The sequence below is a fragment of the Rhipicephalus microplus genome, chromosome 5 (assembly GCF_043290135.1).
Source record: "Rhipicephalus microplus isolate Deutch F79 chromosome 5, USDA_Rmic, whole genome shotgun sequence".
NCBI lineage: Eukaryota > Metazoa > Arthropoda > Arachnida > Ixodida > Ixodidae > Rhipicephalus > Rhipicephalus microplus.
In genome coordinates this window covers 134,122,478-134,129,400 of record NC_134704.1, presented here as the reverse complement: position 1 = coordinate 134,129,400, position 6,923 = coordinate 134,122,478, and positions in this window count along the sequence as shown.

Genomic DNA, 6,923 nt, shown 5'->3' with positions numbered 1-6,923 from the left:
GTGCAGTTTTTGGAGGGAAAGCTGCATCACTCGAACAAACACCAAGACCTCCAGAGGGCCCAGCTAACTTGTTAGTAGTGTATGCTCAAGGGGTACCAGTTCAGGCATTGGTGGACACGGGGGCTGCTATTTCGGTATTCATACGGATTTGTGTTCTCGTCTACGTAAGGTTACCACACCTTATACTTGCACCTTCTTACGTAGCGCAAATTACTCGCAGATACGGCCATCAGCACAGTGCACTGTAAGAGCTTTTATTGATGGGATCCGGCATCATAATCAGTTTGCCGTTGCGGCTTCTTGTGCTTTTATGTTTATTTTAGGATGGGACTTTTTTTCTTATGGTGCTGCTTCTATCTGTTCTCGACAACGACTCATACATATGTGAGAAACGGATGGTATGTCCCCGAAATCATCATGTGACCGGCTACGAACAGCCAACGACTTCCTTGTGCCAACTAACTACGAGCACGTTATCACGGTTATGTCTGACTCCATTGACCACGGTGATGTCCTAGTCAGTCCATCAGCCCGTTGTCTATCCAGAGGGATTGCGCTTTCATCGAGTCTTGTCCGCTTCTCCAATGCCACTGCATTTCTCGCAGTACTGAATATCACCAATGAGCCGATTCTGCTGACCAAGGGCACTGTTGTAGTTTCCACCGTGGACACACAAGCTATCTCTGTAGTGACTTCAGATACCAGTCGGGTGCAATCACGTTCAATACCAACAGATGCTCCACCTACTACGGCTCTCGTCAATGCCATCAGCACGGATCTTACTCTCCAGCAGGCAGACGAACTACTGGCGTTGTTGTCTAAGCATAAATTTTTTTTCGACGTACATTCCACTCTCTAAGTCAGACTTCTGCGGTGGCTCATCGCATACGCACCAACGGAACTTCTATTGTCCGTCGTCGACAATACCCTGTTTCTTCCAACGAACGCGAGATCATCGACGAGCACGTTGCTGATATGCTCAGGCAAAACATAATCCGCCCCTCCTCAAGCCCTTGGTCGTCACCTGTCGTTCTCGTACGAAAAAAGACGGTTCGGTGCGATTCTGCGTAGACTACCGCGCATTAAACAAAGTATCCAGAAAAGACGTATATCCCTTGTCTCGCTGATGATGCCTTACATTCCTTACAAGGAGCGGAATGTTTTTTGAGCCTTGACCTGCGCTCCGGTTATAGGCAAATTCCAATGCACGAGGATGACAAAGAAAAAACTGCCTTTGCCGCACCCGACAGACTTTACGAATTTAACGTCATGCCTTTCGGCCTCTGCAATGCACCAGCAACGTTTGAACGAATGATAGACATTGTATTGCGGAGCCCTAAGTGGAAAACATACTTTTTTACCTTGACGACATCTTCATATTTTCTTCCGCATTCGAACAGCACTTGCCCCGCCGCGGTGGTCCAGTGGCTAAGGTACTCGGCTGCTGACCCGAAGGTCGCGGGTTCGATTCCCAGCTGCGGCGGCTGCATTTCCGATGGAGGCGGAAATGTTGTTGGACCGTGTACTCAGATTTGGGTGCACGTTAAAGAACCCCAGGTGGTCAAAACTTCCGGAGCCCTCCACTACGGCGTCTCTCATAATCAAATGGTGGTTTTGGGACGTTAAACCCCACAAATAAATCAATCTATCGAACAGCACTTGCAGCGCCTAGATGAAGTTCCGACGTGTCTCGCAGCTGCTGGCCTTCAGCTCAACACTAAGAAGTGCCACTTAACTAACAAAAGTATATAAAGTACTCGAACATCTCGTCAGCAAAGATGTAATCTGGCATGATCCCGACAAGACTACCGCCGTTCTTTACTTCCTGGTGCCTCAACGTGCCAAAGAGCTCCGAAGCTTTCTTGGCCTTGCGTCGTACTTCCGGCGCTTTATACGAGATTTCGCCACCATTGCTGCGCCACTTCACCAACTCGTTTCTTCGGGAGCGTCATACGTATCGTTGGACGAATGCTAAATGGCTTTTTACATCTTGAAACGTGCCCTCACGTCTGAGCCATTGCTTTGTCAATTTGATAACGCCGCACCCACTCTCCTCAATACTGATGTCAGCGAACACGGACTCGGCGCTGTACTTTTGCAACATACAGAGCGTTATCGCGACCGTGTGATCACATACGCTAGTCGCACCCTCACAGCAGCAAAGAAAAACTACACCATCAATGAGCAGGAGTGTCTCGCCGTTGTCTGGGCCATCCAGAAGTTTCGATCATATTTTCACGGCCTCCACTTTACCGTCGTCACTGACCACCCCGCTTTGTGCTGTTGTCGACGTTGAAGAATTTGTCTGGACGTCTTGGTCGCTGGATGCTTCGTCTCCAAGAATACGAGTTTGACGTTACCTACAAATCCAGCAAGAAACACAACGATGCCGATGCCCTTATCCACTGTCCTTTACAATCCTCATCAGGCACTCCTGGCCTGCCGCCGACTGTGAGTGAACCCATCAAAGCGTCTCTGTCAATTTGTTCACTCGCCGATGTCGACTTTTTTTCTACTTACAGCAACGAGACGTTTGCATCCCACCAACGCAGCGACACTTGCTGCATTTCGCTCTAAAAGTCAGCGCCTTGAAGGCTCCTCTCGTCCTCCCAACGCCCGCGCCCATCGACAGCTGCGGAACTTCAAGACTGAAAACTCAATCTTTTACTGCTTTGTCTTCCACCCCGAATGACAGCGCTGGGTTCCTGTTGCTCATCGTTCCCTAAAGGCGCAGATTTTGGAGGCGTTTCACGATGACCTCAAGGCTGGTCATCTCGGTTTTCAAAAAAACCTATGAACGCATCCGCAGTCGTTTTGCCTGGCCTGGGCTTTCCAACTGCGTAGCGCAATATATTGCGTCATGCTCGCTCTGCCAACGCCGCAAGCGACCCACTTCCTCCCCGGCCAGTCTTCTACAACCTCTCCCGTGTCATGACGCTCCCTTCGATGTCATTGGCATTGACCTCTACGGACCACTACCAATATCAGCTAGCGGCAAGTGTTCGATTGTCACAGCAGTTCACCACTTAACAAGGTACGCCGAAACAGCTGCACTTCCTTCAGGATCAGCAGAGGACATGTGTTTAGAAAAAGTGGTTAACGATTTAGAATACTTAGTACTCTACTATGGAAGAGCTGAAAGCCGTCCCTTGTTAAATCCGATGAATTGAATGGCAGAGGACATTGCCACATTTTTAGGGGCGAAGCTCCTCAAAACGGCACCCGTTCGTGCCTCGTAGTACGTAACATGTCTTACGCTTTGACCTCCACGGGGGTGCCGGTGGGACATTTCTCCTGTGCGTTGTTGAACAATAAAAAAATCGCAGCGTTCGCGTTAACTAAAAGCCAAATTATTCTGTCTCTCATTCCCCATTAGCAGCCATTGGTATGTACATTGAGCATTATCTGACAAGAAAAGGTTGCTACGTTTTACTTGCTGGACGTAACCTTCTTTGTTTCGGAAAGGTTTAGCGAGCGTTGGGCCGCAGTGCCATGAATACAGTGAACTAGTATATACCATGAACTCGAGGTGGTTGAAGGTGGGAAGTAGACAGCCGTAAGAAAGTGTGCGTGTGCCACCTCTCGTTAAGTCCTTGGAATGTCTGCTGGATGACGGTGCTTCTATTTGCGGAATATATAATGAAAAGATGCGAGATTGTTGTACTTGCAGTGTTGACTAGATGGACGAATGGACACACAGACAGATGCATGGACGGGCGCATGAATGGCTGCAGGAACGGATGGACGCATGGGCGGACGCAGGGTGGATGCATGGACGAGCGCATGGACGGACGCATGGATAGACCTGCAGACGCACGTGCAGACGCACGCACGGACTGGCGGATGGACGCATCGATGGGCGCACGGACGGACGGAAGCAAGAACGGATACATGGACGTATGCTTCGCCCCACTCTCCATCATCCACACCGTGGATATGCTGCCATTTTTTTTTTCTGGAGGCAATCATTCTAAGACACGGTGCACCCAAGGAGGATTAAAAAAATTCCTAGAGTGGAAATGATTGCGCAGAAGTGAAGCCGTTCCTCTGACAAGATGGCGGTTGTGGCGGCCATCTTACTAGGGGCATGACGAAGTATCACCATTCAGCGATTAAAAACTCAGCGTTTTCCTCGCACGCCCAACGAGTTTAATGTGGGAAAATTTTCGGGTCACGTAGTGCTCCAAGTGTGTCTTACAGTTACTAGTTTTCCTTATTGAGCCTCTAATTGGAGGCAAAGTTCTTTGAAGATTCAGTTATCCATACTCGTTTCTGTGGGTTATTTCGTCAGGAACAACTATCTTTTAATATAGAACTAACGTAGCATTTACATAAATTATGAAAGCCACTTGATCTATAAGTGGGCTCTATCAGAAAAGAACATGTTTCCGCCATCTTGGCAGTGGCAAAAGGTGGCTTCAGTTATGCTGGCAAGGCATTGCGGGAGCTTCCACTCCAGCAATTTTTTCTTAATCCTCCTTGTGTTATAGCTATAGTCGAGCAGACGTCTCCTGTTAACTATCGAGTTATCCCCGTTGCCATGCCTTGTGATTGCCGTTTTCGTGGTACGGAGGTTGTCCACGTGTCGCGCTTAAAACCATTCGTGCGACGTACACCACCGTCATAAACAGTGGCCAAATTGGCCGCTTCCGCGTGAGGCGGAATTAGTGTAAGCACAATATTCACAACATTTGACCTTCATCTTCTTCATCTGTAAATAATCTTCCTCACGAAAAACGTCGTCTTTGTTCGAAGCATTCATCAAGTGATTCGACCTAATAAGCGCCGTTGAGACTCCAACGCTGCTACTGTCTTACAATACATTCATTGATATGTCGGGTTTAACGTTCCAAAACCACTATATGATTATGAGAGGCACCGTAGTTGATGGCTCCGAAAATTTCGACTGCCTGAGGTTTCCAACGTGCCCCCAAATCTGAGCACATGGGCCTACAAACTCCCCTCCATCGGAAAAGCAGCCCCCGCAGCCGGGATTCTATTCGGCGACCTGCGAGTCAGCAGCCGAGTACCTTAGCCACTACATCATTGCGGCGGGGCAAAAGTAATGATACAAAAATGTTACACATGGGATACAAGATACCTTGGCGATTGCAAAGCTTAATTAAAAAAAGTTGTGTAAAGAGAGCATTCAATGACTAATAATAAATAAAAGGTGCGACAATCTACTCTGTCACACTCAGAATGTCTATATCCCTTGGTTGTAAATTGGGACGCTTACGCTGCACTACTTTTGAAGAAAAACTTCTCTCTCCCATCAGCAGTCACAATTAACGTCACCCTAAATGGCTGCTGTCTCACATAAATCTACGTAAGCTCTAGAAAAACTGTTTTACCGCCGTTTCGGAAGGTGCCAGTGGTACCATATTTTTTTTAAAGTGTGTTCCAATTTTCATGGAAGCTTCTGAATTTTCGAAGCATTAGCATAAAAAACAGGTGTCATTCAAACTGTCAGACATTCTTCTATTATTCTGGACTTCTAGAGAAGCAAAATTAGCTCCCAGTTATCAAACGTACAGGTAGATTTGCACCGTAACTTGACAGTAAAATGTAACCAGGCACTGTGTTCTGTGAAATGGCCACGTTTCATGCTGAGCCTAATTATAAATAGTGGTACTTGAATAATTTTTCTCATAGCCTATAACTCTTGAGACATGAAAAAATTATCAGGAAAAGCATAAGTATTTGACGTTTCCGACACTGGAAGCAGGGACAGCGAAATTGACAAAGAAATTCAGGGTGCGTGTAACGAAGCAAGCTTCAAAGGAACATACCACAGTCAGTCAAAAGCTTGTAAGGTGGCTTGGGGCTGCTGCTTAGCTGCTAATATTAAGATGCCAACAATGTTTCACTGCACAGCATAACAAGCTTCCTCACCGTCTCTTGTTATAGTTATTTCGTGTCATATAATCTGTCCTGCGTTCATATGGAAGTACCTTCATAAGTCAGCGCAGTTGGACATGTGTGTCCCACGTTTTACCAGCAAAACGCTTGCTCGAATTTGAATAAATTTGTTTTACACTACTTCTTTGTGATTTATATTCATACATCGCATCCAGTTTTTATAATATCAAGCCCCAAATATAGGTGAACGTAAAAAGAGTTAAGCAAACCTGTGGCTTGTTAGTTTCCTTTCTGAAAGCGTGGTAATGAAGAAGCGTTTCGTTTGGCATGCACTCGACCGAGTATGACGTGCTTTGCTCCTTTTGCTAGGAGGTTTATCTGAAGGTATGCGGAAGAGTGGGCAGCCGTCTCTTTGTCCAAGCGGTATAGAAAGCTTTGAACTTTGAGCTTTATTATGAACAAACAACATACAGTAAAGAAAAACATGTTAGCAACATCTGGACCTTCAGCAGAATGCTAGTATGTATCCATACTAGCATTCTGGATGCTAGTATGGATCCATAACATACATTAATTAGAGGCATTAATTAGAAGCTAAAGTAACGCGTGGTGCCACTGTGACTCTGGATAGGCAGCACCATCTTTGGTAAAAATGTACAAAGCAGGGATGTATATCGCGCGTTTTCCCTTCCCCACAATGTGCTGCCCCTCCCTTACGTGCTCGTGCCAAGAGTACGCGTTGCGTTTAAGTCAACTCACAATGTACCGCCTGCAGTGAGGATTCATAAAGATCTCTGAGCTGGACAAACACTTTCGAGAAGCGAATGTAACAAAAGGAGTAAAGATCGTTAGTCAAGTTTATCATGTCGAACAGATGACGGAAGACGAAGAAATGACAGCATATCCACGGATTGAATGATGGAGAGTAGGGTGAAGTATTCTTCCGTCCATTCGTTCTTGCTTCCGTCCATCCATGCGTCCGTCTCTGTGACCGTCAATGCATCTATCCACCCGCCCGTGCGTGCGTCTGTTCGTGCGCCCGTCCCTGCGTTCGTTCATGC